Consider the following 13,258-nt stretch of genomic DNA (forward strand, 5'->3'; position numbering starts at 1 on the left):
CAGAAATCCACAGCTGGTCAAGTTATACACTAATATTATTTTTCCTTTCCTATGTTGCCTTTGTTGGGGAGAAAAAAATTTTATCTACATTTCCAGATTCTTCTGGCTGGCCTAAGAATTAAATTGATATGAAGTAGACTAACAGAAGAAAAAACCCAAGATTTAATAATGTGTTCATGGAGGTCCAATAATAAAATTGAGACCCAAGGAAATCACAAAAGGATACAGATTTAATACATTTAGACAAAGAAACATAAATCTGTGAGGAACTGACAAGATGAGAAAACATATTTCAGAGCATCAATTAATAAGGAATTCTAAAGAGAATTATGTGTTGGGGTAGTAAATGAATAAAAGTAACAAGATTTTCTTTTCTTTCTTTTTTTTTTTTTGTATTGACTTCTTCCCTATATAGGCCCTGAATTCCCTGTCTGACAACAAGGATGTCTCCCTATGTCCTGGTGCAGGGAAGGTACCTTTCAAATGGGGATTGATTTCCTTCTGTTTGGAGACAAAGAAGGATCAGAATGTTCTTGCCCTGGCTTTTTAAAAAAGTAGCTTTATTTCAAAATAATCAATGTGCCACAGTGGGGCAGACTTCTCTGAGCCCCAGTACTTTTATATTCTTTGGGAGTTGAGGATGGTCTTGTTTTTGGTTTGTTTGCCCAGTTTTCTGTTTATCATTTATTCCACCTCAGAACTCTCCCAATTACCTAAATTTCTTTTCTTATTTTTTTTAAATTACTTTTTCAAGAGGTTCAGATGCATTAGCCATTCTATCAGTTTTATGTCCTGGAAGGACTGTCTTCTGGGGAATGTCCACCTGCTTCTGTGGGCACTGGTTGCTTGCACCATCACGCACCATCATTCAAGGGATGACCCTCACCTCTTTCCTGTGCTGAGTCCCAAGCCTTTTTTTCTCTATGTGTACTGTCTTAATTTGGTGAAACAAAGCCTCCAATGGTTTCCCAAGAAATGGTACAAGGAGATGTACCTTTGGGGACTTTGCATATGTTTATGATAGCTGAGTACAGAACTTTAAATTGGAAATAGCTTTCTTTCATAGTTTTGAAGGCTTTAGTTATTGTCTACCTTTTGAAAAGTTTGAAATCATTTGCTTCTTAAAATCCTATTTTAATGTGAGGTTTTTATTCTAGAAAAGCTTATAGAATCTTCTTTTTGTATCCAGAGATTTGAGTTTCCTGATAAAGGTGTTTGTGGGGGGTCTTAGTTCATCCATCCTTCAAGGTACTAGTTGAGGCCTCTTTTAAAACGCCATCAACTTTATTGAAGTTTACTTTGCATGTAACAAGGCAAATATTTTAAGCAAACAGCTTCATGAGTTTTGCTAAATGTATAAAAGATGGACTCTTTTTGGGGTATCTGGGTGGCTTAGTTGGTTAAGCATCTGACTCTTGACCTTCTAATTTTCCTTTCTCTATCAGGAAAAAGAGTAAGTGTTCTATTTTGTGCACTCTTCTGGGTTATCTGATTCTAGAAAGCACCTCTACCTTTCACTGTCTTTGAGTTATTTTACAACTCAGTAAGTTGTAGAAAAGTGATAGCAATGCAAATGATCTTTTCCATAGATATGTAAATAAATTTTGTCTGGTGCAGGTGCAAATTGAGTCCTCTCTTTTCCCAAGAAGCCAGTTTTGCATCTATTAACACATTCGTTTCAGCTTTCTTGATTGTCCATTTACATCCATTTCAGCCTTCTTGATTGTCCATATGTCTAATATGTCTGTTCTTTGATCTCTCCATTGAACCATTTGCAACATCTTAAGAGTTCCTCATTAATTGATGAGCTAAGTAAAATCTTTAACATATGGTCATTATAATAATCTAACATTTTATATCTCTTACTCTCTTATCTTTTTGTTTAATCTGGGATGTTTGCTTCACTTTATAATCCAGACATATTAAGTGCCTCATATCTGTTTCCATACATTTAAAAAATATTTTATTTATTTATTTATTTATTTATTTATTTATTTATTTATTTATTTAACAGAAAGAGAGAAGCATGTGCATGCAGGTTGGGGGAGGGGCAGAGGGAGAGACAGCATCCCAAGCAGACTCTGCTGAGTGCAGAGCCTGACACAGGACTTGATCTTATGACCCATAAGATCATGATCTGAGCCAAAATCATGAGTCAGACATTTAACCACTGAGCCACCCCTGTTTTCATATTTTTAATTTCCAAGAGTGCTTTTTTTGTTGTTTTTTTTTAATAAATTTATTTTTTATTGGTGTTCAATTGGCCAACATACAGAATAACACCCAGTGCTCATCCCATCAAGTGCCCCCCTCAGTGCCTGTCACCCATTCACCCCCACCCCCACCCTTCTCCCCCTCCACCACCCCTAGTTCGTTTCCCAGAGTTAGGAGTCTTTATGTTCTGTCTCCCTTTCTGATATTTCCCACACATTTCTTCTCCCTTCCCTTATATTCCCTTTCACTATTTATATTCTCCAAATGAATGAGAACATATAATGTTTGTCCTTCTCTGATTGACTTACTTCACTCAGCTTTTTGTTGTTTTCTGAATGATAACTTAAAGCTCTTATTTCATAGACACAATATCTTATTTATTTGAGATACTAATGATAGTTTTGTTTTGATGTCCTTATCTTTTTTCTTCCAATTTGCTTCTCTCTGTTTTGGTGGCCAGCATTCATGTTGGATGCTTTCCTCAGATGTCTGGTAATCCTTCAGTATTCACTCACAATCAGTAGTAGTAAGGCTGTAAGACTGATAGGCAGTTTGGACGCTAGGAGCGGTATTCAGCGTAGGTTGATCTGGCTGGGCTATTCCATTGGGAAACCATCAACGTCAGCATCTTTGGGAGTTTTCCCCAGGGAAGACCTTTCCAGTGCCAGGCTGATAGTATCTGCACATAGCTGACGGTTCTCTGTGAGCCTCAGAATCCTATCTGCAAACGTGCACTTTAGCCATTTATTTTAAAAATAGTTTCCACCTGGGACTATGCCTGGTGCCCCTGGTCCAGAGATTCTGCTGTATTCCCTCTAGAGAATAAGCCTTCAGGTTTCTGCTTGGAGGTGGTGGTGGGGGGGCAGTGCCAGGCTGTGTGGCATCTGGGAGGGCATTTGCTTGTTCGTTTTTTTACAGTCTTTATTAATCCTGTTTTTTAGTCCCACTTTCACCCACTTCCAGCAGTATCAGACACCTCCAATTCCTCTATCTTTTAGGAGTTATGCAGGGTAATTTGATGCTTCTGGCTTTACCTACTGCCAGCTAAGGATTCAGTGTTCTTGAACCTTCTAAATCAGTTCCCACTCAACCATCTGTTTTCCACTTTCCAAAATTTTGATGCAGTGATTTCATCCTCTGTCTTCTCTGTCTTCCTGGGTTTTTGTCTTAAAATTTTTTCTTCTTATTATTTTAGAGGAGTTTCAAGTGGAGCAAAAGCATATGTTGTTCTCTGTCTTGGCTTGAAATTTTAGTGTATTTTAAATTTCAATATTCATTTCTTCCATTTACCTGAGTGTCAAGAGGCAGTATTATGTTGTGGAAAGGGACAGACACCAGCTGGTGGTAAGTTAGAATTCTCTCTTCCGCATTATGAGCTGTATGGTACTGCTAAAGTCACTTCAGGTTCCTCACCTCAGCATAGTTATTTGTGAAGTAGTCAGTGGGAAGTAATAATATCTACAATTGAGATTGTGATGTGGGTTAAAGATAACGTATATAATTTGCTTGCTCCTCTAGTTATGTTTTCTTTGACAAATTATTTCCTCATATTCCTAAGAATATTAGCTTTAGGACCACACTCCCCACAGTGTTGTATTAATATGTTTCATCAAGAACGGACAACATGTATTTGATGGCTGGTGACGAAATCCTCCAAGGCTCCCTAAACAGATCCGTTTGTAATCTGGTGGCCATCAGTCAGCTAGCTACATATTTGAATGTGGGAAGATTTTGGATCTTGGCTCCAAACTCTCCTGGTACTTCTGCTCAGTACTCCTTGGTGCAACTTTACCTCTTCCCATTTAGACTCTGTAGTCTCCAAAGAAGCTGGCTGCCATATTGTTTTGCCTTTCATTTCCAAAGTGAGTCATGTAGGTAAACTCATCCCTATTCCAGCAAAGAAAGATGAAATTATTGAAATTTGTTTGAGGTTTCCATTGTCTTTTCTCTCTTTCCTGATGTCTTTTGGCCAGAAGTCTCCATCTTCTTGTGGTAATGGCTCTTTCCTGCCCTCAGAAGAGGTTTCCTAACCTCTGATCACCCCATGTTCTCTCTGTTCTCAAGGCCCTTCAGAGTTCCATTTAGAGCTCCTGATATTCCATTTATTTTGTGAAACTTCTTAAAGTTTTGTTTTGTTTGGTTGTTTTTGTTTTCCTCTCTCTACTTTCTTACCTTGTATCCTGTTTGGGTGAACTCATGAAAATATTTCTGTACTTTTTCATGAAAAGATTTCTATCAGGCATGAGAAAAGAAATATCTGAGCCTCCCCTGAATATTTGGCTGAATTTTATCTTATGGGTATTTGTGAATTATCCAGTATCTGTTTGAGTCTGGCTGCCTGGAAGCTCAGAGAGCATTTTGACTTGTCCCAAGCAAGTGTATCAAATCTAACAAATAAACACTTTGGATAATATCATTACCCTTAACTTCATGTTTTTTTCTCATCTTAATTTTTCTCAGCTCTGATTTTCTCACATACTTATTTTCAAAACTTATTTTCTATGCATTTTTTGTTACGCTGCAGCAAATATTTGTATAATGTGGTGATATATAAACATACAAATGAAGAGACAGGAAGCATAAAACTTTTTGCCTGCAGAAGCAACACAGGCCAGAAATAAATGCAATTCCACAGAGGCTGGGATAAATCTGCAAAGGAGAGAGAGAGCATCACGTTGGAATGTTGGAGAAATCGGTACAGAAGTCTGTGATTGAAGTCAGTAAGGACATTCACAGTTTCCTGCAACCCTGGGTGTTCCTTCTAGACACTAAATTCTAAATTGGATGGACCACAGGACTGACATAGCAAGTATTATGTACTCATCATACTCTAATGTACCTGATTTAGAGCCCTTCCTTCTCTGGATTCCACAATGAGTCTGGAACCTTGGAGAGACATAGGCCAGTGTCAAGTCTCAGCTCTGGGGTTTAGCACAGTATTTGAAACCTAATTGAGACTTGTGGTAGTGACATTTATTGCTCAAAAAATATCCACATGACCCTGCACACATCACAGTCTACTTCCTTGCATTTTGGTGGGGGATTAGTTCTGTGTGGATGCATAAGAGAACAGGTGTGAGTTCACCTTGCTTAACTTTTGCTGCCTCAGTGATGAGGAAGCCAGTGTTTATGGTGAATCTACTGGATGGTGAGGCCTCTGTCAACTTGGGTCTTTGAGTGAGTGGGTAGGGCAAAGCCCCCATTGACCAATGTTGGGCATCAACACAAGTGAGGAGTAAATGCTGATTTTGTGAAGTTAGTGAGATTTTGGGGTTATATGTTACTGCAAGTGGAGCCTAGCTGAATCTCACTAGCACAACGCTCAGTTTCCAGGGCAGTAAAATGGGAGTAATAATCACTCCCTGACAAGTTTCTTTTTTGAAGTTTAACAATAATAAAAGTGGAGTTAGTGGCACTGCCTCTGGCCCAGAACAAAATCACTGGTATTATAATAATGATCATTCCTACTGATTTCTTGAGCATAGTCAGAAGATGAAGTCTGATGGGCTGTGGCTTGATGCAGGGCAGGTGTAAAATGGACAGAACAGAGCTCAGGGGATGAGACAGACCTGCGGTCATGATGTAACTCAGGAGATTCACTGTGTGAATGAGTGCAAACGATTTAATCACTTTAAGTCTGTGTCCACAACTATAAGACGTGGATAATTTTATCTCACTTGTCGCTTATGGTGAGGGTTAAAAGAGCCTATAAAGCTCCTAAGAAGTAGTTTGGCATGTAGGTAAATTCCTTTCCTTTTGGTTCCCTGCATGTTTCCCCAGGAAGCTGCCTCAAAGCAAGCCACAGGCTCCTTGTCATGGAAGATGCCTTCCTCCTGGGACCTTGATGCTGGCCGTTCAGTTAAGGACTAAGCAGCGCTGCCTTCCCAAGCCCATGAGTGATTCTCATTGCTTTTCCCAGAAGGAAGCACGCAATGGGGTTAGGTCTTACTGATGTCATAAAGACTGATAGTATCATGAATTCTTCTGACTCAAGTCACTAGGAACTTTGGGGAAAGTGGCAGGAAGTCAAGGGGATGTTAGCTCGGCCGTCTTAGCAGGGGAGTGATGGATGGGGATGGCAAGGCAGCAGTAAGCTGTGATGGGGACACGTGCTGCAATGAACACGAGCCTCTCTCCTCCGCATCTGTCTCTCTCCCTGTTCAGAGGTGTCTGGCACACAGAGGACGAGGCTACAAAATAGACCCCAGGGTCCACCCAAAGGACCTTAACCCGCAATGGGAAAGGGAAACTGAATTGAAAAGTATCAAAGGGCAAAACGTTTCTAAGCTGGTCTTCTTAAAGTGTCTTGTATTTGTCTTGTTCAAAGGGCCTTTCCTCCCTGTGCAGGCTTCCTCCTGCCCTGCACTAACCTCTCCTGCCCTCTGAAGTCCTCCTGCTGTAGCCAGACGTGTGATTCATGTGGCAATTAGTTATGCCCAGTCTTGTGGCTTGTCTTCTACTGCTTCCTCGAAGTCCTGCTTCTCTCTTGAATTTATATTTGAATTTTCAAGTATTTGCGTCTTGTGTTACAGCTTAGGTTTCACGTGCCCAGAAGGCTTGGATTTCTGTGGGCCCATCAAACCCAGGATGGTGCTAGGAACAGGACATGGGCCTGGGGAGGACCCAGGGAGCCTGATGTTCTTGTTCAGTGTCATTCTGTTATGTGTCCGTGCTCCTTCTTGGCCACCTGGTTTCTGCTTCTGTCAGTTTATCCTTTCCATCAAAGCAGATCCTCGTCATGTTGGAGATACCTGCCAGAGATGTTTACTTTTCCTTATAGGAAGAGCTACTGGTAAGGTGTAGACTTCTTTATTAGACTTTTTCACATTCTCTCTGGTGCTTTCACCAACTTGCAGTTGGCTTTCCACAAAGAAACAAAATGTTCATCACTTATAAAAATTATCGGCTGATGTCATAATTGATGTCAAATTATTGGCTGTTGTCACATCTACAACGAAGGTAGAACAGGTTCATTGTAGGGAGGCAGATGTTGTTGGTCTGTTGTGCTCACCAGCTTAAGCAACTTCCTTCCTTAAGGCCAACATCCAGCCGGTGACTCAGGAAAAAGACCAATCCTATTGTGTCATGGACCTGTGGATAGCAAGGCAGAAGCCATGAATGCCCAGTCTCTTGTGTGCTTTTTAAGGTTTGCCCTAACTGATTTGCTCCCCAAACAGCCTCAAAACAATCTGCTTCTTCATGCTCTCTTTCCCATACTTCTTTTTCTACTTTCAGCTACAGCCGACCTTGAACGATATGGGAGGATTAGGGGTGCTGATCCCCGTACTGTCAAAACTCTGCACATGACTTTCGACTCCCCAGAACTCAACTACTGAGAGCCTACTGTTGACTGGAAACTTTGCCAATAACATAGTTGATTAAGACATAATATATATATATATATATATATATATATATATATATATATATATGTATATATATATATTACATGTATTATATGCTGCAATAAAGTAAGGTAGAGAAGATGTTGTTAGGGATGCTTGGGAGGCTCAGTGGTTGAGTGTCTGCCTTTGGCTCAGGTCATGATCCTGGGGTCTTGGGATCAAGTGCCACATCAGGCTCCCTGCAGGGGGCCTGCTTCTGCCTCTATGTCTCTGCCTCTTTCTGTGTGTCTCTCATGAATAAATAAATAAAATCTTAAAAAAAGATGTTGTTAATAAAGTCATAAGGAAGAGCATATATTTATAGTTCTCTACTGTGTTTATTGAAAAAAATCTGCATCTGTCATGGACCTGCATGGCTTAATTATTTGGTGTTCTAGGGCCAATTGTACTTTGCTGAGACACAATTCGCCCACTTACAGTGCATAATTAAATGATTTAGTGTATTTACAGAGTTGGGCAGCCATCATCATAATCAGTTCTAGAACATTTTCAAGACTCCCAAAGAAATACTACCTACTAGCATTCACTCTCCCTCTCTGCCTAGTCCCTTCAGCTCTCGACAACCACAAACCTACCTTCTGTCTCTGTAGATTTATCTGTTCTGACCCTTCATGAAAATGAAATCCTGCAGAATTGGCCTTTTGTGCCTGGCTTCTTTCACTCGGCGTATTTTCGAGGGTCAGCCATGTTGTAGTGCACATCAGTATTTCATGCCTTTGTGTAGCCAAATAGTAGTCTCCTATATGGACAAAGAACATTTTATTTATTTGTTTATTAGCGGATGAACATTTGGGTGGCTTCTTTTTTTTTGTCTATTTGTGTACAAGTTTTTCTATAGACCCATGTTTTCACTTCTCTTAGGTTAATACCTTGGACTGGAACATTGGGTCATGTGGTAACCCCATGTTTGAGATTTGAGAAATGGCCAAATGACTTTCCACAGCAGCTACACCATTTTACAATCCTACCAGCAATGTAGGAGGGCTTCCATTTCTCCACCTCCTTGCAGCACTTGTCATTATTTGTCTCTTTGCTCAGTCTCCTTGAAACAATTGCCTGTGTCTCAGGTTTCTGTGCTTTTCTACTTGCTTCCTGGCTTCTCTCCAAGATCCCTATGGAGTAGGCTAAGTTCAGAGGAGGCATCCACGATGGGGACCAGGAAAGTTGGGGTCCTGGGCAGGGTGCTCCCTGGTTACTGAGAGGGCAGCATATGCTCAGCCTTCTTTCCAGAGCTCCACCAGGGAGTCACTCATACAGTCAGCGCTGTCCTTGCTGGCTGAGCACCCTGGACTGGAAGGAGAAGTTGGGGAAGAATGCCCCTCAGTTCTGCTCTGGACCCTCTTTCCTGCTTTTTACAATCTTCCAGGCTGGACAGGGGATGCAATTTAATTCTGCTCCTTCTCCCACAGAGCAGCAACCTCCATCACTTTGCTCATATGTACAAGGACCATCTTCTTTTGTCTGTGGGGGCTTTGAGGGGAAATGCCATGAGACAGATCCTTCAGGCTTTGCTCTTAATAAACTAAAGCAGAGCTAAAGAAATTGGAAATCTCCACTCTGACAAATCCCTTCTCTCAAAATCATACTTTGCATGCGAGGAGCAGATGATTCATTTCCGCATTCTTTTCCTTTGCATTCTTTCTGTAACAAATAGGAGTCTTGAATGAATGGATGCACCTGAGTGAGTAGGATGAAGATTATACGGTCGGGAAGACAAAGAGAAAATTAATAATTTTCAAAATAGTATTCCTGTTACATTGCTATCATTTCAGCATGTGGTCAAGTTTTTTCAGCCCATCACCCATTGCCTAAAAAGATTTTTGCCTAGCTTTAATATTGTAGATTGTATTGTGATTATAAACATTTTTTTTCCAAACGGAGATCCTACTAAAAATATTTTTAATTATGCAAGTATTTCATGAATGTATTATCATTATAAATAAAAATCAGACAGAGCTAAAGTCCCTCATAAATATCACTTCTGATTCCAAGACCTTTGAAGAGATAACCATACCTATCTCTGATTTGTATCTTTGCAGATCTTTTCCTTATCCATTTACACGCTGACATAGCTATCTTTAGAAATAATAGGTTTGCTTTCTTCCTACATAAATGCTATTATTCTTTGTGCATCATTCTGCAGCTTGCTTTTTTCTTTCACTTTTAAAAGAATTCTTTTTTTTTCAGAATGTTTATCTGTATACCTTTTTATTTTTTTATTTTTTATTTTTTTAATAAATTAATTTTTATTGGTGTTCAATTTACCAACATACAGAATAACACCCAGTGCTCATCCCGTCAAGTGTCTCCCTCAGTGCCCGTCACCCATTCACCCCCACCCCCCACCCTCCTCCCCTTCCATCACCCCTAGTTCCTTTCCCAGAGTTAGGAGTCTTTATGTTCTGTGTCCCTTTCTGATATTTCCCACACATTTCTCTCCCTTCCCTTATATTCCCTTTCACTATTATTCATATTCCCCAAATGAATGAGAACATACACTGTTCGTCCTTCTCCGATTGACTTACTTCACTCAGCATAATACCCTCCAGTTCCATCCACGTTGAAGCAAATGGTGGGTATTTGTCATTTCTAATGGCTGAGGAATATTCCATTGTATACATAGACCACATCTCCTTTATCCATTCATCTTTCGATGGACACCGAGGCTCCTTCCACAGTTTGGCTATTGTGGACATGGCTGCTATAAACATCGGGGTGCAGGTGTCCCGGCGTTTCATTGCATCTGAATCTTTGGGGTAAATCCCTAACAGTGCAATTGCTGGGTCGTAGGGCAGGTCTATTTTTAACTCTTTGAGGAACCTCCACACAGTTTTCCAGAGTGGCTGCACCAGTTCACATTCCCACCAACAGTGTAAGAGGGTTCCCTTTTCTCCGCATCCTCTCCAACATTTGTGGTTTCCTGCCTTGTTAATTTTCCCCATTCTCACTGGTGTGAGGTGGTATCTCATTGTGGTTTTGATTTGTATTTCCCTGATGGCAAGTGATGCGGAGCATTTTCTCATGTGCTTGTTGGCCATGTCTATGTCTTCCTCTGTGAGATTTCTGTTCATGTCTTTTGCCCATTTCGTGATTGGATTGTTTGTTTCTTTGCTGTTGAGTTTAATAAGTTCTTTATAGATTTTGGAAACTAGCCCTTTATCTGATACGTCATTTGCAAATACCTTCTCCCATTCTGTAGGTTGTCTTTGAGTTCTGTTGACTGTATCCTTTGCTGTGCAAAAGCTTCTTATCTTGATGAAGTCCCAATAGTTCATTTTTGCTTTTGTTTCTTTCTTTTGCTTTCGTGGATGTATCTTGCAAGAAGTTACTGTGGCCAAGTTCAAAAAGGGTGTTGCCTGTGTTCTCCTCTAGGATTTTGATGGAATCTTGTCTCACATTTAGATCTTTCATCCATTTTGAGTTTATCTTTGTGTATGGTGCAAGAGAGTGGTCTAGTTTCATTCTTCTGCATGTGGATGTCCAATTTTCCCAGCACCATTTATTGAGGAGACTGTCTTTCTTCCAGTGGATCGTCTTTCCTCCTTTGTCGAATATTAGTTGACCATAAAGTTCAGGGTCCACTTCTGGGTTCTCTGTTCTGTTCCATTGATCTATGTGTCTGTTTTTGTGCCAGTACCACACTGTCTTGATGACCACAGCTTTGTAGTACAACCTGAAATCTGGCATTGTGATGCCCCCAGATATGGTTTTCTACTTTTAAAAGAATTCTGATGGTTTTTCTCGGTTGTCAGTACAGATAGCTTTACCTCATTTCTTTTAACTGCTACATAATATTCCATAATACAGAAATACCACAGATTATTAAGTCAGCTCCCCATTAATGGGCATATAAATATATCATTATTTTTTTTGTTGCTACAAACTATGATTCAGGGAACATTCTGGTACATACTTCTTTCTGCACATACACAATGGTTTCTCTGGGGACTCAGAACAGAAATTGTTAGGGCAAAGGGTATTCATATTCAGCATTTTAATATAAGCTACCAGACTGCTCCACTGAAGGCTTAAATTTGGATTATGCTATCGAATGTGATTTTTAAGAACTTCCAAGTGTCTTAAATCCTCTACCCCAAGAGATTGTGATACACTCCTCCACTCCCTAGAGAATCACTGATTTATACTTCAGTATGAATGTAATCATTGTGTTTTCTCGACCAGAGAAATCTATGTTTAAAGGCTTACTTCTAATTGTAGAGTAAAGCATGTTGTTTTCTGTTGAAGTAATTTCAGGCATCAGTGAGCAAGTAAGGGAGGAATTTCGGGGTCTGTAGGCTTTTCTGTGCCCCTGAAAATTCCTCTATCATGGTTGCTAGCTCTACCCTGTGAGGCACACAGAGGACCCTGGATGACTCTGGTCCTTTACATGCTTTGGGGAGCTGGGTCCATGCTCAAGGCTCTGTCCAGAATGGGAAGCCCTCAGAGACCAGATCTTAACTCTTGGTATCTGGCAGAAGACAGGCCCCAGGACCGGAGGGGAGAACCCCAGAGCTTCCAGGAGCAGACACCATCCCAGGAGCACATAAAGCCCCACAGAGGAGGAAGAGCAGGGTCAGTCACACACAAGCTGGGAGGGTGTCATCTGGCTGCCCCAGGGGCACAGGCAGGGTTCTTCCTGAGAAGAGGTGAAGCAGCTGACCATGAGGCTGGCCCAGGACCAAGTAGGCCATGACTAAACGGCAGCATTTGCACTTGTGCTCCTGGCCATATGCTTCAGGGAGGGTTGGCTGGCTGAGAGTGCTCTAGACTTGCATGTGTGAGGAGGATGGTGGAGGTGGATCAGAGCTGAGGAATAAACTAGAGTGCACAGAAATCTCACAGCAGTGCTGAAAGTGGATCCTGACGTCACCCCATTGAGCGGATGAGAAAACATGCTCAGAGACAGTTTCAGAGTCCTGGTGGGCAGAGTCATGGCATGCACTCAGATCTGTCTGACCTGGAGACCCATGCTCAGCCCCAGGGGAAGAAACGTACTGTGATGTCTGTCCACTGTCTGTCTGTCCTGGGTGACTGTGTGCCGGGTACCTGGGAGCACACAGCGGATACTCAGCATGTGTTTGATGAGTGACTGAATGAGTGAATGAATGAGTGAAGGGAGGCTCCTAACCTCCAGGAAGATCCCCTTCATCGCTAAAAATCTCATCTTGAAATTCTTTTTTTAAAAAAAGATTTTATTTTTTTTATTCATGAGACACACACACACAGAGGCGGAGACACAGGCAGAGGGAGAAGCAGGCTCCATGCAGTCCCGACGTGGGACTTGATCCCAGGTCTCCAAGATCATGCCCTGGGCTGAAGGCGGCGCTAAACTGCTGAGCCACCCCGGGCGCCTCATCTTGAAGTTGTTCCCACTGTAGTGCTAGTCCTGTGAAGCCCACTCATGAAGCAGCTGTGTGTGCTGACGGGGTGACTGGTGTGCGAGGAAAAGAGGGGTGGGGAGCCCGCTTTTTAACAGCAGAGTTGGGGAGGGGCTACTTGGGGTGTGGCAGGAGGCAGGGGGTGAGGTTCTGAGAACTGAGAATCTGGTCTCTCCACCTTTTCTTTTTCTTTCTTTTAAAGATTTTATTTATTTATTCATGAGAGAGAGAGAGAGGCAGAGACACATGAGAGGGAGAAGC

The sequence above is a fragment of the Nyctereutes procyonoides genome, unplaced genomic scaffold (assembly GCF_905146905.1).
Source record: "Nyctereutes procyonoides isolate TBG_1078 unplaced genomic scaffold, NYPRO_anot_genome, whole genome shotgun sequence".
In the NCBI taxonomy this organism is placed as follows: Eukaryota; Metazoa; Chordata; class Mammalia; order Carnivora; family Canidae; genus Nyctereutes; species Nyctereutes procyonoides.